General features: G+C 33.2%; 1 long non-coding RNA gene across 2 annotated transcripts in view; it reads right to left on the bottom strand.

Annotated features, from left to right (window-relative positions):
* The window catches only part of LOC127736579 (uncharacterized), a 42,981-nt gene extending 29,732 nt beyond the window's left edge, over nt 1-13,249 (bottom strand). The window contains exon 1 of one of the 2 annotated variants that reach the window (XR_007999056.1): nt 13,193-13,249. This is a non-coding gene — a long non-coding RNA (uncharacterized LOC127736579). Of the gene's footprint in view, nt 1-5,107; nt 5,283-13,192 lie in introns of those variants that run through there. The other variant, XR_007999055.1, reaches the window with a different exon arrangement.
* Nucleotides 13,250-24,434: the final 11,185 nt, after the last annotated feature.

Genomic DNA, 24,434 nt, shown 5'->3' with positions numbered 1-24,434 from the left:
CAAGTTCGAAGTCGTCAATCTTTGTCAATATCGAGGAACAGATCAATATATGAAGCAGAACTCCTTGTTTCGGTAGTACCCACTAGGATATATGAGTTGCAAACCCCCTATTGAAATGCATGACAGGACAATATCAATATATCTGAAAATAAAATTAAAGAACTATGGAAGAGTTTTTTTCTTTTTGTCTTGGAAAAGGTTATGCATGATTTCTGCTTCAAATTACTACAAACACAAGTCTACAAGTAGGGTGCACACTTAGAACGCATTGGAGCATCGACTGTCTGTTGTCCACCAAACGCAACAAATATGTTGTCGATCAGAAAGTCCAGAATTTATATGATTTCATGTCGGTATATATTTTTTTTGGAATCAGTACAGTACTTCACAAAGCATGATTTTTCATGACCTCAAACTAGAGATTTGTATCTATGATTCTCAAGAGTGTAGAAAGTCTCTGTTTAATGACACAATATATTTGATCTTCAAATTGAGCATGGGGAATATGTATAAAAAGCAAAAGTTTTGATATGTTTACAAAGATGTAAAGATTTTGATTGAAGATTTTGCAGTAGATCCTGAGAAATTAAAAAAATCTACATCTGATTTACAATAGCCTTGATATCGGAACAGCATACAAGTTAGGTATCAATATAGTTATAAAATCAGCCACCCCCCTCCCCCCAGAAAAAAAAAGATCAAATGTTTCTCAATTTATGTTAGATGCTCCCTACTTTATTGCTGAACTGGACAAAGCTTGATTCTATGAGCACCTCTCTTAGTTTAACTTTGCCAGGAATTTATCTTGATATATATTATTCTTTAATTCATTCAGATTTTGAAGGTATTTGGACAATACTTAGCAACGTATCTTAAAAGATATGTCTAGCTTCAATTCTGATAAAATATTTTCGTTTTGATTTTTAGGAATGTCCTTCTAACTAATTTTTAGGATAAATTTGTAAGCCATACTGAAATCTTTCAAATGTTCAGTTCATATGCATTTCTAATTTTGTTATATGTACATAAATACAACAAACTTTCGGGAAATGACCATACTTTTTTTTATTCGTATACGCCAAAGTACTGACTACTGAGCTGATGCTACCCTTGGGAACTAATATTCCAACAGTAGAGGTATCGACCCAGTGTTTTAAGAATGAAAAGAACACTTTATAAATTGTATGCGTCCCAAGCGCTTTTCTGGGTTAACCTTAATCATGACCGAATATTAGAAAGATTAGAATGTATTGTTACCGAATCAAGTGAAGTACAATATGACCAAAAGGGACCTAAAATAATAGCCAAATACATCTAATGTTAATTTTTCCTGCAAACGGACAATTTAAGAAATGTACGTGATAAATCATGACAGTACCAAGGTATTGACCACTGAGCTGATGATATCCTCGGGGCTGATAATTCTCCAGTAGCGGTATAGACCCAGCGCAGGGGAATTGTTGGATAAAGATAACAACGATGAATGTGTAATCATCAACAAAGTAAATATCATTCGTCGAAATGTAGAAATAAAGAACTTAATAAGTTAGGCTGTTTTACGTACTGTCGATATGAATTTTTACCGAAAATCAGGATACCTTCTATTTCTAGCACCAATCAAAGACTTGAAAAATATCATGGATTTAAATCCGATTTAGAAATGATTATAAAAGAGACCGGTTTATGTAGTGACGTAGGTGTAATGAATTCATACTATTATCCTTGCTTTTAACTAAATCAATTGGATGTGAACTGAGTAGATATTCTAGTCTGGAAACATGATTCATTTATTAGTTTTCACTAACTGTGAGTACTCTTAAATCGGTACTTTGGTCTTTATAGAAATAAGAAGATGTGGTATGAGTTCCAATGAGACAACTCTCCATCCAAGTCACAATGTGTAAAAAGTAAACAATTATAGGTCAAAGTACGGCCTTCAACACGGAGCCTTGGCTCACACCGAACAGCAAGCTATAAAGGGCCCCAAAATGACTTAGTGTAATACAATTCAAACAGGAAAACCAACGGTCTAATCTATATAAAAAACGAGAAACACTTAAGAACCACATCAACAAACGACAACCACTGAACAACAGGTTCCTGACTTAGGACAGGTGCAAGCAAATGCAGCGGGTTTAAACGTTTTAACAGGCACCAACCTTTACCCTAACCTGAAATAGTAGTGTAACATTACAACAGAGAAAGACACACTATAAAATATCAATTGAAATGGCTTAACTCAATCAAAAAGACATATTAACAAAAACAAGTAAACATACACTGAACGAATAAATTTGATCTATGACACAATATGAATACAATTCATGTATTAAATAAAAAAGGGGGGATGTAAAACAATGTCAAAAAGACAACTATAACCTTGGACAAAATGGCGTTAAATAAAATAACGTAAACAGGTAAATTTAAATATAATAATTTTGTTGTTAGGAGTACGGAAATATTTTTTACAAAATAATAAATTTGTTGTTCATAGTACGAGAACAGAAGTGAAAATTTATCGTTATACTAGATACTTATCAAAGATGGTACATATTAAAAATAGTGAGACGAGATATAACACAAAATAAGTATACAATGAATAACACAAATGCATTACAAATTGTGTCAATAGGTCAAATTAACACGAAAGTACGATTTGTGAGTACTCGCAGTTACTGGAAGCTAGTTAAAAGCCAAAAACAATTAATAATACAAAATCATGGATCAGAGACTAAAATCAACTAAAACACATCCCAGGGATTTAGTGTTTTAACGCCATGGACAGTCAAAGAAGACTATAGGAAATGACAAATTGTAGATAGGTAATGGGGCATTTGTTCAGTATCTTCAGGGCTTTTGGCTATCTCCAGCTTTTAACTATCTTCTGGTTCTAGGAAGCTTTTCTCATTCTTGAATCCAGTTTAAGTGATGTAAATTTTGATGAATTTTGCGAAAAGCTTCAATAATTTATGTAACAACAAAACAGAATGAGGCGGGGTTAAACATGCTTGTGAATGTTAAACGCTCAAAATCAAACTATGTGTGTTTGCATCAAAAACTGAATTCTTGTGGTACTATGATATGCTGAATCTAACTGCATTAAGATTTTTAATTTTTGGACCCACTTAAATTAGTCCACATTAAGGTCCAAAGGGTCCAAAATAAAACTGTTTCATATCAACACAAATTTATTCCTTAGGGTTCTTTGATATGCTGAATCTAACCGTGTTTTTTATTATTGAAATTAGGGGTCCAAAATTGATTTTAACAAAAAAAAATGAATTCTGGCGGGTCTTTGATATGCAAAATCTTGCTGTAAATATGGATTTTCAATTTTGGCTGATTTCAATTAGTTCACATTGAGGTCCAAAGAGTCCAAAATTCAACTTTGTTTGATTTTAACAAAAATGAAATTCTTGGGGTTCTTTGATATCCTGAAACTAAACATGTATTTATATTTTTGATATTGGGCCCAGTTTTCAAGTTGGTTCAAATCAGGGTCCAAAAATAAAATTAGTTTGATTTCAATAAAAAATTAATTATATTGGGTATTTTGATTTGTTGAATTTAACCGTGTATTTAGATTTTGGATTTTGAGCCCTGTTATCAAATTGGTCCAAATTTAGGTTCAAAGGGTCCTAGAATAAGCTTTGTTTGATTTCATCAAAAATTGAGTTTTTGGGGTTTTTTGATATGCTGAATCTAACCATGTGTTTAGATTTTGGATATTGGATAATAGGTTATGTCAAATATTATGTTCTTTGACTACATCCATTCTGAGTCAGAAACTTATGATGTGTTAAATATTTGATCACAATCCAATTTTAATATACATTAAAAAGCGAAAATAATCATTGATGAGACATTTACGAGAGATCCAGTTACACTAACGGCCATCCAAGATGGTGACAAACATCATGTACATGTAGCATAACATTAGACCTTAATCATTGTTAATATTGGTCTATTTGGGAAATGTAAAACTAGCAGTTTATGCCGTCAACTGTGAAAATACTTGCAAACATAAATTTCTCATAAAGTTCTGTTCATAGAGATCTGTAAATTGTATTCTTTTTATTTCAGGAATCTATTACAGATTCTCAAACATCAAGTTGGAGTCAGACGTCAGAATGTTTCGAGGCACAGGGAAGTACATGAACTGATTAAATTGCTAATGTAAATAACTGTTTGACACTGATCTCAAATAATACTGTGAGTCCCTTAAGATCTCAACTGAAAACAACGCGGAATAGTGCATCAGACAGCACCAAAAAATATTATGCACGAACAACTTATGAAGTAGTATCACACATACTAGTATGTGAATTAATTGCACCTGGCCAGTCTGATGAATTAAAGAAAGCAAAATTATCTTCTGGAATTACAACTTCATTACCTGAAGAAGCATTTATATTAACATTATCTAAGATGTACAAATGTATTGTAAGGTGTAGGTCACGGTTTAAAAAAAAATGTATTAGTATATATAGTCAAAGATGTGATATGTAATATCATAATTTTTATTCGAGAAACAAATATTTATATCTTAGAAAAGGGTGAATTTCACAGATAACAATAACTCAACACTTTAGATGTTCAAACATTTTAATGTTTTAAATAAAAACACAAAGAACAGTTTTAAAATATTGTTATTATAAGTTCAGAGCAATTCATATTCTTTCATAACAAATAGATTGACGAATATCAATAGCAATACGCCGAGAAAAGTAAACGTTCATTTGTTTTTGGTAATATTTCGATTGTCAGTTTTCGACAGTGAAAATCACACATGTTCCAAACCAGTTTGGTAGAAACGAGGCGACGTATGTCGGATATATTGTTTGTCACTGTTAGCATATCACTAATAAATAATTGTATGTTTGTATTTTAAATGCACTATGTCAGGGATATCAGGATCTCGTATTTTTGTATCGAGCACCTGTTTACATATTTTTGGAGAAAGAGTCATCAACTGCGCATGTGCGTAGAATTTAGTCAACTGGAATATCTGTAAATTCTACGATTTCTTTGATTGTCAAACATATTGAGCAAAATGCTCACTTTCTAGATAATGTCAGGGAACCATTCGATTCATTTGAAGGCTTACCTATTCTTATTTCATGTAATTTGTGCCATTTTTCAGCCGGTTGACTCGCATGGCTTTTGATTTCTCCGATTACCGCTTTCCGGTGGTGGCGCTACTATCGTGGCGCAAAAATTATGAAAAATTATTTTATTCAAGAAAATAAATTATTCTTTCATGTATTTATTTTTATCTAGTAGGAATAGTTTTTGTGATTTTAAAATTTGTATTAATAATTTCATTTCTTCCCCACAATCTACCCCACAAAACACCCAACGGATCATCCGATAGAATACCCAACAATATCAGTTTTGGAGAGAAATCAGTTCTGCTACAAATTTTGGTTTGAATGGTTAGAATTTTCTAATAGTCTTTTATTTATTTATTGATTTAAGTAATTTTCAGTAATTTACTTTTGCAGAACTAAATTTTATTCAAAGATTTTCATTGTTCAGTAATTTTCTCATTTCATTGATTCACATTTCTTATATAAAACTTTTGGCAACATAGGATTTCCTTGTGAAGGGCCAAGGAAATATAAAACCACATTTTTTGTATATAACAGTTTCCTGTGAAGGTCCAGAAACCTGTTATCTTAGCACTTCTCCTGTGAAGGACCAGGAGGAAAGTTGTTATTATTGTATAGTACATTTTTGTCAGTTTCCTAAGAAGGATCAATCTAGTATCAGCATACCCTGTGAAGGACCAGGATATTTCTGATTGTATTTCATTGAAATTTATATTAAATAACTAGTAAAGTTTCAGATAAAGTTTCTCGTTAAAACAAATAAATCCACATAGTCCATGTAAAGTAACTTATTTTGTTGTGTTTCTCCTTGTGCCGTATTGGCAAATTTAGTATTTTTTTCTATTGCATAACCATATTATATTTGACACATTGGTTGGTACATTTCCACCACAATTTTTGTCATAGCACTGACTGTGAAGTTCCTGTCGGTGGCTTGGTGAATATTTTGAATAACTGAAATTCAGTTACATTTTTGGTGTTAAATAGTCATATTGGCTGTGAATGGCCAGCACATCTTTTGACTTGTAAATGACTGTGAAAGGCCTGTCAATGGTAAACTTTTAGTGATAGTTTGACTAAGGTCAAATAGAAATGTACTTTTATGGTGATCCCGTAACAACACATTTCTGATTTTCTAATGACATAGTAATGTTAAAGCTTCTATTGAAGATATACAAATAAGATAATAATGGTTCATTGATTATTGAATATCATACACAAGTTGAATAAATTATGGAAACTTTTACTCATTAGTTGTCTTTTGCTGTGCCTTCGGTTTTCTTAGAACCACTATAATTTCATCAGGCTTGGGCTCATTTAAAGGTTTTAACCCAGTAGTCAGAAAATAATTTATTAATCAACCCCCTATCTCGCTTCAAATTTTGGTATCCACGGTGGGATCCATTTTTTTAACAAGTGGATCCTGTGATACGAACTATTGATTTCAAAATGGTACGCAAGAGAAGTCCTATCCCACCACCAGCTGGTAGTGGCGATGATAGTGACACAGAAGTCACAAATACAGAAAATGAAACGGAACAAGATTCTGAAGGAGAAAGTTGTTTCTCTGATTATAGATCTGATACTGAGCCTGAATGTTTCGTATCAGAAGGAAAAAGAATGAGCCCAAAGTTAGCAAGTACAAGCAAGGTTAACTCCTCAGAAACTACAAGCCTGAGGCGCAGCTCTAGACTGCTTAACAGAAGGCAAGCAAACCTTTACAGGGGGAGGCTCCCACCCTAGAAACAGTCCTAATGTTCTTGATACTAGTTCTCAAACTGGTATATATAGCACTATTAATATGCCATCCAAGAGATGACCACTCAAGTAGTTTCTGCTATACAAGCAGCATTTCATGGCAGTACTCCCATGCCATATTCCTCAAGGGATATTAAAACTCCACCCAAAAACACTGTTCATCGAAATAAAAGAGGTCACTCTCCTGTGAAGAGTTTTACAAGAGAGCAATTGACTCATGATAGTAATAGTGACTCTTGTGACTCAGAAGACAATGACACTGACAGTGTCGCCACTGGTAGAATTACCTATGCTAGATCAAAACCAAAGTTTGGAAACAGCATTAAGCTGCCAGCTTTCACTGGCGCTGAAAAGTTGGGGGTATGGGTCAATCGTTTTGAATCTGTATCTGACCTCAAGAGTTGGACAGATGAAGAAAGATTGCATGAAATTTTACCCAGACTGCAAGGTGACGCAGGCGAGTTTGTGTTCGATCAGCTCACCCGAAAAACACTTAGAAATTATAATAAACTCATAAATGAATTAAAGAATCGTTTTGGGGTCATTGAAAGTTCTAGAACCTACAAACTGCAATTTAGTAGGCGAAAACAATTGCCAAATGAAACACCTGAAAAGTTCGCAGCCGACTTAAAGCGGCTGTATGATAAAGCATACAAGCGTCGTGATGCTCGACCTAGACAGGAAGACTTTCTTCAAAGGTTTCTTTTAGGGCTATATGACTACAAGGCCCGTATACATATAGAGCTCAACCGAGACCCCCTAACTATAGAAGAGGCTGTGTACGAAGTTGTTACGTACACAGAAACTATGAAAAACCCAAACAGTGGGGAAGAAAACAATAAAAGATCAGTGAGACAAATCAAGAAGGCCCAAGAAAGTGATAGTCATAATGACCAAAAGAACAGTAAACCCAGTTTTACAAAACCAAAAGGGTTGCACCTAAACCTAACACATGAATCAAGTGATTCAAAAGCTGTTACTATGAACGAATCTGACTTGTTGACTCTGTTCAATAAAATGTTTGAAGAAAAGAAACATGAGTTAAATTTCAAACATCCCAATAAACCTGATCAGTCCAATAGCAACAACACTAGCTTTAACAGTGGTTTTAAAAAGCCCATATTTTGTTATAGCTGTGGCCAACCTTGTCACATTGCAAGGAATTGCACTTCAAAAACATATGACCAAATATCAAACCAGTCCCTAACCCAAAATTTCAGTATACAGGTGACAGAAGTCTGAATCCTGACAGTCGGGTTCAGCAAAGCTTTTTAAACTAGAAGGGGTCAGCTCCGATGGCCGGGAGGTGACCCACATTGCAAAAACAAATAAAATGGAAGATCAAAACTTGTTTTTTAAAAGTACTCCAAATGACAGTTCTCGATGCTCAAACATAACTGTTTGTAGTGATAAACATAATGATAGAGAAACATCCAAGAGAGACAAAACAGAATATCTCAAAATTGATAGTAGTAAGGAGGTTTGTAGTAGTGGTGTATGTCCTCCAGTAGATACTGAAGTAAAAGATTTGCCTATTCAGCGTAGCAAATTAATTTTAGGTAGTGAGACGTGTGTAGATAAGGAGCCATTGCATGAAAGTGGCAATGGTCCTTTGACTTTGAGCTCTATATCTGAAAATGATACTGGAAATTTCGACATTATAGGTCGACAAATTTTGAGAAGTGAAGGTGTCTATATTAAAGGAAGCATTGAAAATTCAAATGTAGTATTGACTGCAGATACTGGAGCCACAAGAACTGTCATTTCGACGAAAAAATTCCACATGCAAACCGCCCAGAATTACAAAAGTCAAATTCTCTGGCAAGTGCAAATGGTCAGCCCTTAAAAGAACTTGGAAAAGCAAATTTTGAACTCAAACTAGGTCCTCTCTTTCTAATTAAAGAGTAAATAGTGGCTGAAATTGAAGATGAAGCTCTGTTAGGGCTAGATATTTTAATGAAGGGTGACTAAGGACCCGCTGATATTATGCTTACTAAAAATAAAATCAAGTTGAACAATGTAGTTATTCCCTGTTTTAAAGTAGGTCAGAGTGACCCAATTAGAAAAGTCACACTAGCAGATAATTATTTGATACCTGCAAGGTCTGAAGTCATTGTAGATGTTTTTATAGATCGATTTGACACTGATACTAAAGATAACCCAACAGAGTTGTTAATTGAGCCTCATACTCAGTTCACAGATAGATATCCATTAAGGATGGCTTCTTGTCTTGTAGACCCCAGTCAAATTGTCACCAACAAAGTGAGATTGTTGAACCCCTTTAACAATGAAATTGAAATTGTACAAAATACTGTCCTAGGGACTGGCGAAGAGATTGAAGGTTCCCCAATTCCTCTGTTCAACGATGAAGACAGTGAAGAAAATGCAAATTTCAATAGCCTTCGGAGAATTAAATTTGCAAATTCTAAAACCAGTTTAGGGGACAGGGCAACAAATACTGATGTTGTATGCTGTTTGTCCAAATCTATGCCATCAGATGAGTGTTCAAGTGGAGTTGTTCCACCACACTTTGAAAAATTATATAAAGAGGCTGCAAATGGCAGAACAAATGAAGAGCAAAATGTTATTGTTTCTCTATTAAATACTTTCTCATCTGCCTTTTATAAATGCGACACAGACCTTGGTCTTACACACTTGACTGAGCATGTAATAGACACAGGGAATGCTAAACCTGTAAGACAACCCCCTTGGAAAGTTCCTCTGGCATTCATTAATGACGAAAAGAATGTAGTGACCCAGATGTTGGATCAAGGGATCATAAAAAGGTCTAATTCTCCTTGGGCTATTCCACTACAGCTAGTGATAAAGATATCAGGCAAAGTGAGACCATGTGTTGATAACCGGAGAGTCAACGCTTGAACAATTCCGGACACCTACCCATTAGCTTGCATTCAGGACTGCCTGGATGCCGTGTCTGGGGCCACGTTATTCTCCACTTTCGATTTAACCAGTGGGTATCATCAGATACCTGTACGAACACAAGACATACCCAAGACCGCTTTCGTGACAAAGTATGGCCTTTATGAGTTTAAAACCATGCCATTTGGTGTGTGCAATGGGCCAGCCACTTGCCAGAGGCTGATGGAGCTCATATAACAAGGTTTCCAGTGGCAGATATGTCTCATCTATCTAGATGACATTATTGTTTTTAGCCAAGATTTTAATGAATATATGAGTCGTTTGAACTCAGTCCTCAAACGAATTTAAGATGCAGGCTTGAAATTGAAGCCTGAAAAATCTGAGCTTCCCAGATCCGAAGTAATATTCCTTGGTCATGTAATCTCCAATAAGGGAATAAAACCAAATCCTGACAATATTGCCAAAATCTTGGAATGGCCCACTCCTAAGAATGTGACAGAGGTCCGTCAAATATTAGGCATGGGGAGTTACTATCGACGTTTTATAAAACAATTTACTCTATTGTTAAAGACCTTACAGAGTTAACGAAAAAGGCAAACAAATTTGTCTGGACAACTGATTGTCAAACTGCATTGGAAAAATTAAAACAGACATTTGTTAGTGCAGACATAATGGCCTTCCCGAAGGACACTGGGGAGTTCTATTTAGATACTGATGCCTCAGATTTTGCAATTAGGGCAGTATTAAGTCAAAATAACTATTGCGTAACAGACAAAGAACTGTTGGCTGTCCGATATTTCATAGAGTATTACCGTCAGTACTTTTAGGACGCCACTTTTATGTTAGAACTGATCATCAGGCTCTCATTTGGCTTTTTAGTCTGAAGGAGCCAAAAAGCAGGATTGCGCGTTGGCTTGAAATCTTATCTGCCTTTGATTTTTCCATTGAATATCGGGCAGGTCCAAAACACTAAAATGCTGATGCTATGTCTCGTATCTGTATTTCACGGGACTGTGACTGCCTTGACACAGACAATCTTGAATACCTTAAATGTGGCCCTTGTAAAAAGTTCAAACAACGGGCCATTGATATGCAAAGCTCCATTTCCAATCAATTAGACATAACAGATACTCAGACTGAGAAAATATGTGCTGTTAAGACTAGACAGCAAACCAAAGATGAGCATGTCTGGACACTCTGGGAAGGTGGAGGATACTCAAATAAAGATTTACAAACCTTTCAAGAAAATGACCCTGATTTAAGCCCAGTACTTGAATGGGTTAAAACTAATACAAGACCCAGTTCAACAGAAATGGAAAAGTTCAGTGCTGCAAATAGGCATTACTGGCATTTATGGGGGTCTATTGAACTAATAGATGGTGTTTTATATAAAACCTTCCCTAAAAGGGATGGGGTGGAAAATTATAAGCAATTATTGGTACCAGCAAACCTTAAGGAAGAAGTGCTTAAAAATATGCACGACTCTATTCTTTCAGGCCGTCTTGGTAGAAAGAAAACCAGAGGCAAATTGTCCAGAAATTACTTTTGGTTTAAAATGAAAGAAGATGTAAACCTTTGGATAAGTCGCTGTAACTTATGTGGTGCTAATAAGACCACTGCATTACTTAGCTCCTCAGTGACACAAAAAGGCCAGAATTTTACTCAGCGTGTGACCATGAACACAATGTTCAGTGTGAGCAGTGTCAGCTGATTCGAGATGTTGAAAATGTAATTGTTCAGTGTGCTCAGTCCTGTGGAAATTCAGAAGAGAAAATTAACTACTTAAGTGAAGCCTTGGATCAGATACATAACTGGAAAAGACATATAGTCCGAACAAATCAACCAAGACCAATCACGACTGGGCATCCTAAAGGACCTCAAGCCTCATCAGATTTTAATAATCATGGATTTTGCAATGAAACTCCTGCCAAGAAAGGTATATAATTATCCAAATGCATAAAATTTAGAAATTTTTTCTATGAAGGAGCTCACTTTTTTAATGCATTCTCAATCAAATTCAGTGTTTACAGGCAAACATGCCAGACTACATGTACATGTATGTGCTCAGTGTCAAGTGCATGTAGCATCAAGGATTATGATACAAAATGTATGCCAATATTCATATTTGCCAGAAAAGAAAATAGCTTATACTGCAATAGTCTATCTCCATCACTTTATGGTGTCATTTGTTTACATTACAACAACATATAATCCCCTCCATGTAAATCACCATATTTAATAAGGAATACCGACGAAAATAATTCCTTGGGATCTTAATTGACCAGCTAAGACTTGAATTGTTTTCATGGCTTAAAACATGTACTGTGCTTATTAATTATACACTTTTTGTTGCGTGGGTATTAATTTGTTTACTTTGAAATTAACTGATTTATAAAATACGTTTCAAGAAACACCGACCATTTTATTGTAAGTATATGTAAGAGAATGATAATCCCATTCTTCATGATTAAGTACGAGCGTGAGCGAGTACTTATCATGAAGAAAGGGATTATCATTCTCTTACAAACTTAGAATATTGTAAAGTGATCAAGGCTCAAATGATCTCTTGATTGGTTGTATTCAAGAATTAGTTTCATTGTCAGTGTAATGTTTATAATTGATGCATGACTTCATTTTTCAGCATTTCATTTATGGGTTAGTTTAAGTGACATAAGGACTTTTTATAATTTTCGAAATATTAAAAAAAAAAATGCGTTAAAGACATTAGGTGACACAGCAGTACAAAGAAAAGGTAGGAATTGTTACCGTACATATTTCCTGATTGTGAGTATAAATGTAAATCATGTAATAATTTAGTGAGGAATTATCCTTTTTTAATTTACAGTTTAAATCAATAAATACATTTGAGTTACAACTAATTTAATTTCAGAGCCAATATTTTTGTCCGTCTTTTTAAATCAAAAACTATTTCATTATGTCATTATTATTTTGAAACACTGTATAAAGAAAAGATAAGCAGTGATAGATATTCGAATACCAAAGAAATTCAAAAACACTTTAAAAAACTTCGCTGGACGCAACAAGCAGATCTTGTCAAGAAACCCCTTTAAAGACATTAAAAAATAATTAAAAGAATACTCGTTATCATGTACAAAACGTATAACAAATATATGTTCTAAAATTTGTTCCAACGAAAAAAAATTGTAACAAAATCAATTTATAAAAAATGTAGAGAACTATCCATATAAAGTGTTACTTGTAGTTACGAAAATAGGCATTTGAATATATCTATTTTTAAAACAAAAGAAAGTAACAATTTGTTATTCATCTAAAAATTACAGTCACATCCCCAGTTTAGCATAGGTCCATCATAATGGGATTGTCATATAAACCCTCAGAGGATAAAAAGCAAGAAGGCATATTAAAAAGCAGCTATATGCAATAAACTACCATCCCGAAAAATAATGGTAATCAATACTCACCCTTTTATGGTAGTATCTGAAAAATATAAATAATCAAGTATAATACTTTTATCAACAATACTTGAGTCTGCCGATGTAAAAACGAAAATTCGTTTTGATAAACATTTATAAAACTATTTTTTATATATGAAGATGACTATTAACAGCACCAAGGAGCATTACTATTAGTATTTGTGTATACACAAGTAGTCCAACATATTGAAACTTACTTCAACACATCTTTATAATAAGTAATACATTTTTCATTTAACCCCTTAGCGATAGATGGGTTACGCATGAATAAGGCGTGTTCAGTTATTAAAAGGAAAAGAATGTCAACATTGAAAGTGAAACATTGGTAAACTATGTATCGGTTAGTCTATGAAAAGTTATATACTATAAAATTTAGAGCGAGGGGCTTGCCCCGAGCACTTAATTTCATAGTATATACCTTTTCATATAAAAATAAGGAGATGTGGTATGATTGCCAATGAGACAACTATCCACCAATTTTGAAAGTTCAAATGAAGTGGATGTATCATAGACTATCCAATTTAGGACATATTTTCAACTCAAGTAATTTTTTAATTGGTCTACTGATAGTTTAATTTGGCTGACTACTTTTATCACAGGTGTTTGTAAAACGGAGTTCATTTAAAAAGTTTTATGTTTTGTAAATCTACTCACTAGTATCATAGTAAAATATGTGATTTCAAAAGGAACTTGACTCCAGAATGAAAAGATTGTTGCTGCTGGTGTAAGTATGTATATTAATATAGAGCGGTGTTTTACTACATGTACTTCTTTACATGGTAAGATGACAAAATAAATTGATCCAAAGCAGGCAATAATTGAATTGCAGTGGAGCCTTACATGTTTTGAAAACATTTTTCAAATTCACAGTAAAACTAAAGCTATAATAAATTTGAAACATATAGATAGTATGTCCCCATAGATAGTTTAGCAGATAGGCATTGAAAAGTAAAATAACAAAAATACCGAACTCCAATAGATTAAAGATAATTGTGCTTTTTTCAAAGTAAAATATAAAATATTTATCAGAATATGTATATATATATGGTGTACAAATTTTTGCACCTCATGTTTGCAGTATACCATCTTTTCCGCAAGTTTATTGTTTTCTGTTTGGTAATAAATTAATAATTAGATCCATTTTGTAACATCTGGTGATGCGTTTATTTGGCAATCGCCAATGGCAGTCAGCTGGGTTTAAGCACATCAGTTGTTCGACCTGTTAGTCAAATGCGTTTTGTTAAAATATACTTTTTCCCTTCTTTGGTCTTTTGGAAAATGTTGTTTGTGCTGTATTCAGACCCCTCTACCAAGACATTTGTTTTGCATGCACTAGTATAAAAATTGCGGTTTTTATCCAACGAAATCATATGTTTGAACGTTGTTTTCAATTTAGACTTGTTTATACTTTTTCGTTTGGGCTTGTATTATATTTGCCTTCGGGTTTATATAATCCGTTTATCCTATTTCGACTCTTTCAAAAACCAAGAGTCTCTCCTAAATTGAGGTAAATTATATGGCATTCCAAATACAATTTCGATTCCTAACATCACTGAAGAGACATTAATTGTCGAAATCCGGATATGGTGTACAAATTTTTGCACCTCATGTTTGCAGTATACCATCTTTTCCGCAAGTTTATTGTTTTCTGTTTGGTAATAAATTAATAATTAGATCCATTTTGTAACATCTGGTGATGCGTTTATTTGGCAATCGCCAATGGCAGTCAGCTGGGTTTTAAGAACATTTGTTGTCCGACCTGTTAGTCAAATGCGTTTTGTTAAAATATACTTTTTCACTTTTTTGGTCTTTTGGAAAATGTTGTTTGTGCTGTATTTAGACCCCTCTAACAAGAAATTTGTTTTGCATGCACACGTATAAAAAATGCGGTTTTTATCCAACGCAATCATAGGTTTGAACGTTGTTTTCAATTTAGACTTGTATATATCAAAGGTGGTACATTTCCTTCAGACATTATCACGGTTTTTCAATTCATGACATCGTGCTGAACATGCATGAAATATTTGCCACTGGACATTAAGCAACCAACAATCAATCAATTAATTCATGACCAAATAGATAAATTTCCTTAGGAAAGTTAAAATAATCATCATCAAGTTGCCTTAATTTTCCTTCACAAGGTAACTTTGATAGTACACACTTTTTGTGTGTACAAAGTAATTGCATGGGTGATAAATTACCACAATTTCAAGATAGCGTTGTACTCTAATCAAGGTGTTAAGGACCATATTTGTTTTAATATCTTGATCACGATACAATGAAATCTTACCCTTGTGGTCATTCATGCGTAGTTACTTAGTACACGGAAAAAGTTTGTACTATGAAAATTAGAAGGCAAATTCAAGCAATTTGATTGGACTAGAAGTTGTAAGTATGTGCTAATTGATTGACTTATTCGATCCACAAAAACTCATTCTTATACAGGTAAAAACGATGATTTACATATATATTCTTAACCTATAATATGAAATCAAACAGACCTACAAAAATCCAATTGCACAGGTTCGCTATCTATCTATTTATATCTATATTTATGTTTATATCGGGTTATATGACCATCGGCAGTCTTTGGAGGTCATCTCGATGGTAAATTAGATGGCGTTTAGACTAAAATACACACGAAATTATGATACATATTATCGAGTCCATGCATCGTAAATTGTTTATTTTAGACATTTTATAATTTGGATATACATTTTTGTATGTTATAAATCAAAAATGAGAATTTGAGTCAAATCGGTGAACATAAATGTGATAGCTAATGCCCCTTTAATACACGATGCTTAAATTCAATAATACTTTGATCCTCCGCAACAAAGACTGTGTGTACAGGCCGCCTATTCATAAATCCAGTAAGTATCAGTTATCAGAATATTTTTAATCACCTCGGGTATCATATAACGATTTTTTTAAAATCTGAATTGAATTTTACTGTAAAAACAGTTGTATTGACATCTCTCATGTTTCCTTGCGTCTATATTACAGTAACATACTCATCTCGACGTAAATTTAGATTAACCATACGTTGAATTTATTTGTACGAGGCTTAGAAATAATTTGAATGCGAGGTCTTGTCGACCATTTCTATTCTGTTTCGAGCAGAGTACAATTGTTTCTTATATATCGAGACAATGTATGACTGTAACTCTTAAAACTGTTTCATATAAAATGTTGATTTTTTCGTAAAAGGACGAGGATGTAAACACATATAGGTCACAGTCTTCAACAATGAGCAAAACCCATGATACCGTATTGTAAACTATACAAGACCACTGCAAGGCAAAATGGCAAAGTGCCGGTCTTAGAGTTACTGAAACTAGTTTAAAGCCACTTTCAACTAATAAACGATATTTCAGACTGAAATACCAAGGAGTACACATCCAAAGGATTTAGTGTAAAATTTTAAGAAGTATCCTCCACCCTTTCATCAAACTCTTACTTAATAAAATTTATTTCATGCATGTGGTCAACATTGTCTTTGTCCAATTAAACAATAACAAGTTTAAAAAATTCATGGACAAAAAACTTGAAAAGGGTTTTGAAACTTTTGACCGGCTAATAGTCTGTGAAAAAGTTATAGATAAAATAGCGAAATTATTTTTTTTCTATTCATTTAAGAAAAAAATATATAACGGCAACAGTAGTATACCGCTGTTCAATAGTCATAAATCGATTAAGCGAAAACAATTCCGGGTCACAAACCAAAACCGAGGGAAACACATCAACTATAAGAGGAAAACAACGGAACAACAGAAACACTGAACTGCTACAAAAACAAACACCAACATACATATAAACGAACTATTTGATAACAACTGCCATATTCCTGACTTGGTACAGGACATTTTAAGAAAAAATGGTCAGTTGAACCTGGTTTTATGGCTAACCAAACCTCCCGCTTATATGGCAATGTTAAAAATACCGCTAAAATGACAACATTACGTGACAGGAATACAGTATCTCAAATATAAACAAAAACCTTACGCGATAACGCAAATATGAAGTATAAACAAACGTTTAAGCAAAACTGTTTTATCGGAAACATATTCTCCTAAATTATATGTACGGAAAGTTGGCGTGTTCCGGAGAGGTATACATCAAGTAGTAAAATATATTGAAGTTGGTACTCCCTATATTTTTTCGCATAGCAACATTTTAAACCAATATTTCACAAAACTCCTATAGCCTGCTGTACTCGTCGTTTGCTATTTAAGGAGGGAAATGATAACATTTATATCAATCTAATTTTATTGTTACTATTTACCAGAACGATTCCTTGTGAATTTATAATTTATAGCGTCATTGCTAAAACGAAACAAACAATGAAAAGATCAAGATTTCTATGTTTACAGGGGAGGTAAAATTTTATCACTGGATTTTCCACTGAAAACGTCCGGTAAAAATTGACTTCAGGTCATTTATAACCTCGGGTCATTATCGCCGAAAATATTTACGTCATATAGATATATTTTCGTTAGACTAAATGCACAAAAGAATTTATCTTTCGTTTTATTATCGTCAAATATTCAAGAGATCGCAAGCAATAGAATGTTATGAACTGTTTTGAAAAATAAAGATTATTAACTATTGCCCTATATGTCTGACGACATTTCGAATATTTGACGGTTAAAAAACGAAATAAGAATTGTAATGCGCATTAATGACATTTTAAATGTCCTCTTGACATCTTCCGTCTCTTATTTTTTTTTTTATTTAAAACGAGAACATTTTCTGCGGTAATGACACAAGTTCATGGATGACTTAAGGTCAATTGTTACCGGACGTTTAGAGAATGTGCAACCGTGCTACATGTATAATTTCAATATAAATGTCAGTTATAGTACGTAAAGTATAATTATTGACAAATGTATGTATTTCGAAGCAAGCGTTATTCCTTTACCCATTCTTAAAAAATGAAAAAAAGACTAGAAAGCATTCATCTTCTTTTTTTATAACCACCACAACACAAATAATGACAACATACATGCAAATCGGTTATATAAAAACAGATGAACAGATCATACCTTGGTAATAATGACGGCTTTGAACTGGCACAACTATATGTAAAAATCTTAAAATTATTAGATTTGCAATCATATAAATGCAAATTTCGTACAATATCTATTTGTTCATGCTGTACATATCAAAATTACGTTGAATGTAAATAATTAATTAAAAGCGTTCTTGGTTCAAAGAAAGGATTTGATAATCAACCTAAACGTTTCAATATGTTCTTGTTTAAAGTTAGGAATTTTGTCAGCGGTTTTTGCTTTGAAAAAGCAATCTTGCATTTAAATTGTTGTGTTTACATACCATAACGAGACATTTTTTTTGGGTGGTTATTTAAGCTTTGTGTCCTAGTCCTGTGCATAGTTTATATATAGACGATTAGCTCTTACATATTAACACAAATTATCTTCCTTTAACCCAATATTTTGTCTTTATACGCTCCAGGTTTTTCTCTTAATTTGACAAGAATGATGTCGCTGTAAGAACGCTTTTTGTTAGCAGAGTGACCAATAGGAAATGCTTTCATAGTGAACAGATTGAGTACGTTAAGCCTGCATTCAGTAGCGGTGAGGATTCTTTGATGCGATGTTTAACAATGATCTATTTTTTTGTTATGCTTTCGTATTTTTTAATGTCGGTATTATTTAATAAATGTTCTGGCTTTAATTTTATAGTGCTTTTAATTCATAGGCCCCCCCCCTCTGATACCGATAACAGGGGAGATGAGATATCACTAAACTAGTTTAACGCACACATATTTATGATTGTGGAGTTAGGAATCCCATCAACGAATTTTGCTATTTTTTCATTATTATTCTCTCGTCTAATGATATTGGTATCACAGCTTGTTTAAAGTGAGGAAGGAAAAAAGCATGTCATAGTACTTACTGAGTGTGTAAGGCTTATGATGGCTTCCAAGGTAGAACTTGCTAATCAAAACAAGACATTCAGAGGCTGAAAAAAAGGTCTTCTTAAATAGACAAGTTTGAACAACACAAGTTGAACCTGAAATCTCTCCGAGTCTATTTGTTTTAATCATAGACTCCAATAGATCTGTCATCAACACTATAAACAGCTCGAAAGACAAAAGCATTTTTAAAAGCATTTTAAAAGATGTAACTTGATAGGCATCTAACGGGATTCAACTAGTGTTTTGAGTAAGGGGGTGGAGAAAACCAGGTAACAACATTTCAATACGTAAGTCAACTTCTTTTCAAAGATATTATGAATGAAAAACAAGACGATGAGTAAACAACTACATGAAGCCCCAAGTAATCTGAGTGAAACAAATACAGGAGAAATTTACTCTATTAATTTAGGATATTCGAAAACTTTTATTTAATTTGAATTCAATGTAAAAATGTGTCAAATCGAACATGTTTTCATCTATGGTTGCATAGAACTGTGTTAATACCGGTTTATCTAATGACATTTTTGTAAAAATTGAGAAGACCTAAAATAATCTGTTTCAGACTCAAAATTCTACAAAGCATTCATATATTAAACTAATAACTGTCTTTTGAGATTTCTTATCTTGTGTTCTATTTTAAAATTACTTTTTGAAGGGGACTTGAAATTTTACAGAAACAAGCGATTAAACTCAGTTTTTTCCCTCATTATTAAGGGACATAACCCTGAAACGAAATATGCGGGAACTGTGAAAAACTAGATCTATAATCTAGAATTTCCATTTACTGTGCTTAATTTTCAAATGATTTAATTTGACGATATTTCAGGTTTTAATGTATTTATTACCAAAGCGAAGTATGTGAAATGTGTCAAATTTCATCTTCAGGTGTTAAGTTTCAATCGATATTGTTGATTTTGTCTGCGCCTTTTTACATGACTTTACGGTATGGGGGTTTTCTCATTGTTGAAGGTCGTATGGTGGCCTACAATTGCTTACACCCAGTTCGAAGAAAGTAAGTTTGCAATCCGATATTGAGATAGCATCCTGAAACGAAATTACTAACGGACCTACGGACTAACGGACCTACGGACGTCGTAGCGAAGGGTATGATTAAAAGCATCATCTAAGAGTATTTCAATAGCCTTATATGAAAATGTAGGTTAACGTGCGTATTTTCGCGTTTTAAACACACAAACATTTCGTGGATGGCTTAAATGCGCGTATCAGATAATAACTTGGCCCCTTACATCGATACTGTTGCTTTCCACAAACTATCGCCACTTTGTGGGGTATATGTTTGCTAATTTCATATTTCTGCAGAATAAGTTAAAATATCCCCCGCTCGAAAATAATTAAGCCGATTGAGGGGCTTAAAGACCCTCTTCTTTCGGTCTTTTCCACAACATAATGAGATATGATTCAAGTTACTGATATCATACAAAATAAAATGCTTCGCGGGGCAGTTGGGAAAGTATGGACACTACATTCAAGCTTGATACAGCTCTGAATTTGGAATGTGATTAAATATATGACACAGCATAGGTTTCCGACACAAAATAAATGTGGTCAAAGAACTGAAAAATTTGAAATAGGACTTTTACCTGTTATGGTCTAACATCCAAAATCTGAATACACAGTAAGATTCATCACCAAGAATTTAATTAATTGATTTATTAATGGACAATATAAGCTAAGTTGGGGTACAGATGGATGTGTATGGTAGTTTAGGTATATTTATCATCAGATAATGATAGAAAGTTCTTTAACATATCGTGATGGATAAGGAACAATTTAGTAATTTTTGGAATGAATGATGTAGTGGAAATGAAATGAAGAATACAATTATATCTAAGTTAAAAGGATAATAGACTTATATTGTAATGCACTGAAGTGTGTTTTTAAATATTTTTGCAAAATGGGATATTAATATGGGATAAAATTGTGGCATGAAATTGGGCATGAATTGGTAATTATGGGTTATGAGATTGTAATTCTAAGTGGTTGGGATGTTATTTTAATTAGATTTGTGAATTTGTGGTTATAATTGTTCTGAAAAGTGATAATGAACAGGTGACAATAATGTTGTGCGTTTTAGAGTGGATTATTAATTCACATTGTGATTGGAGTTATTTTCCTTTAAACAGAAATGTTATTCTGGAGGAAATTATATGGGGAAATTAAGACTAAAAAGATTAAACATATCAAAGAACCCCAATATTTCAAGATAATTTAAACCCCATTTAAATTGGTCCGAAGTGAGCAAATCAAACAAAGTGTAAATTATTGCTTGTTTTTTTTCACTCATTTTTGGCTTCTAAGATATTGCCATAACCCCAAAATTCAATCCAACTTTCCTTTTCTGATATGGAACCTTGTGGTACAATTTCAAACAAATCCATACACTTATACCCAAGTCATTGTCCGAAAATCAGAAAATGTTTGCTTTTGGTCCTATTTTTGGCTTGAACGATTCAGGCCATAACCACCAAAATCAATCACAACCTTCCTTTTATAGAATGGAACCTTGTGGTACAATTTCAAAGAGATCCACATACTTATACTCAAGTTATTGTCTGGAAACGACGACATCGCCATACCATAAAACAAAACGTACAAAAACAAAAACTGCATTGACTGAAAATCTTAGGGAAGTATTAACAAATGCGCAGTTAATATTTCATACGCCCAGGTAACAAAAATGACAAAAAATGTCAGGAAAATTTTTCTGAATGTTTCATTAATTGAATGTTTGACAATATTTTTTTTTTTACTTTGCATTTGTTTTGCTACTCATTGTTGAATTTTCTGTGAACGTTGTTTGTGTTTTTATGATCATACTTTTTTTCTGTTTTGACAATGGTTTGACTGTTCTTCAGTTTTCTATTTATTAAGAGTGTTCGTTTCGTATTGAAACCTTTGCTTAATGCAAATGTATTCTAATTATGCATATCATGTACTGTGATGTGCATGTTTACAGGATTCGTTAGTACCCGTCAGTTGAGCATAAGTGTGACTTTGTAAATACTAAACAAAATACCAGACATTTATAAGAGATTTACAAAAACACGAAATGGAAGGATTTTGTATTTTCAATATGTGTAAATTATGCTTTAAGTGAGTACACGAACATGTCGGCTAGCAGGAATGCACAAAAAACACAATTGCAGAATGTCTAGAAAAAAGTAAATGACCAAAAAACTCCGAGGCCAATTCTAAACGGAAAGTCCCTAAGCCAATGGCAAAATCAAAAAGCTCAAACACCACAAACGAATGGATAACAACTGCCATATTCCTGACTTGGTACAGGCATTTTCGTATGTAGAAAACGGTGGATTGAACCTGGTTTTATAGCTAGCTAAACCTCTCACTTGTATGAAAGTCGCATAAATTCTATCAATTGCTACATATGTGTTAACGAAATCAGTGTGGTTCTTAACACATTCGGACTGCTATAACACAACTCTGAATCGACAATTGTAGACAAATGGACAATTTTGACCTCATCCTGTTAATTTGTAAAACGTTTCAATGTAAAAGGATTTAGTGACGCTAGCTTATGTTACTTAACAAAGTCCAATTACGTATATGACGTGTAGATGAATGGTCAAGGATAATCTCCAATACAAGAACGTTTTAAAAAACAAGAGAAGACAACAAGGCGACAATAGAAAGTCCAATGATATGGAAAACATCATAGGAAAAATTAAAACGACGATAGGATAATCAACTTTACAAAACATAGCATAGAAAACCAAAGACAGAACAACACGAACCCTAGCAAAAAAAAAAAAACCGATGAGCGGACATAAAAAATAATTTGTTATAAAAAATAACAAACGAATAAATTTGGACACAATACTCACATATGCAACATATCCTGTGGGCAATATATGAACTATTCTAAAGATAAATAGGTTTATTAAAACAAACAAAGCAAAAACGTCAGAAGTGCACACATTAGTTTATTGTTGATAGAAAATTTATGATACTGTAAATTTGCGTGATTCTCAAAGTTAAATAATACATAATACATTAAAGAATACAAAGTTTCCCTAACCTATTGAAGGTTAAATGTTCACATATGGTATGCATGTTGATGTAGGCTATACTTGGTGTTGAAAAAAACAAATTCTGAATTCCCCGTTCAGGTGCATTTTCACTGAAAAATTATTCAACATTTAAGTCATTATTAGTATGGTACAAATTGAATTTTTAACCGTACTCAAAGTCTTTAAAGGAAATCTTATTCAGCAAAGATTATCATATTCAGTTAAAACCAAATAATTTAGACAATATGAAAAAGAAAAGATTCCCACTTGAATGAAAATCTAAAACAACGAGAAGTTGCATACTTTTGTAATGACAACCTCACTCGGATATTATAATAGCTATTATAAAAAATATAGGAGAGAAATAAAATATGGTGTTCATGCGCGATTCTTAAATATTTCGATATTTCGAAAGGTATGGCTGAATTCATTTTAGTATCAAATAACAAGACTGAAAGGTTGGTAGTCTCTAGAACAAACAGTCAACCATACGTGGTGTTAACTAGTGGTAGTAATATCAAAGTATAATACATATTTTAGTTCACACTTTATCTATCCTAAAAAAACTTGTCAAAGTAAATAGGCTGATAATTTATAACTCTAGACGAGCGTTTCTTTTACACAAGACTCATTCGTGGCGCTCGAACAAAAAAGTAGAAAGGACAAATCAATAGTGAAGTTAAAGAGTATTGGAAACCTACCATTTAAAAAAATGTGCCGAATCTATCAAAGGCTGAATATGCCATGACCTGGTTGTTCATCCTTAGTTTACATTTAACCCTTAGTTAAATATAACGCTGGCTTAAATTATTCAACCAATGGTAACGAAACCAAGAGTTATCATTTTGTTCCTCAACTTCTCTTTAACCGTAGGTTACCTTACCCTAATTCATAGATTTCAGTGACTCGATTTTTTTCAAAAAAAAAAAAAATCTTCATGAGTTTGCTGCAGTTATTACGACTGTTTTAGTTGATAGATATAATAACTTGTTTTAACGAGACGCTTTTGGTGTCGAAGTTATTTATTAAGTACAACTCTAGCGCGTGCAAGACAGACCCTTTGTTTCGAAACTTTAGAAGTGTTTACCTTTAAATTGTACTTGTTATAGATACATACATTATCTAACTTAAACATCCCCAATTTTGCTGCACTATGTAATACAACATAAATAGAAAATGATTCGATAATGTCAAGAAAGTACAATTTTGATGCAAAATGGGGCGAAATCCCCCCCAAAAA

The sequence above is a fragment of the Mytilus californianus genome, unplaced genomic scaffold, assembly GCF_021869535.1.
Source record: "Mytilus californianus isolate M0D057914Y unplaced genomic scaffold, xbMytCali1.0.p SCAF_33, whole genome shotgun sequence".
Taxonomy (NCBI): Eukaryota; Metazoa; Mollusca; class Bivalvia; order Mytilida; family Mytilidae; genus Mytilus; species Mytilus californianus.
This window is presented reverse-complemented; position numbering and strand designations above follow the sequence as displayed.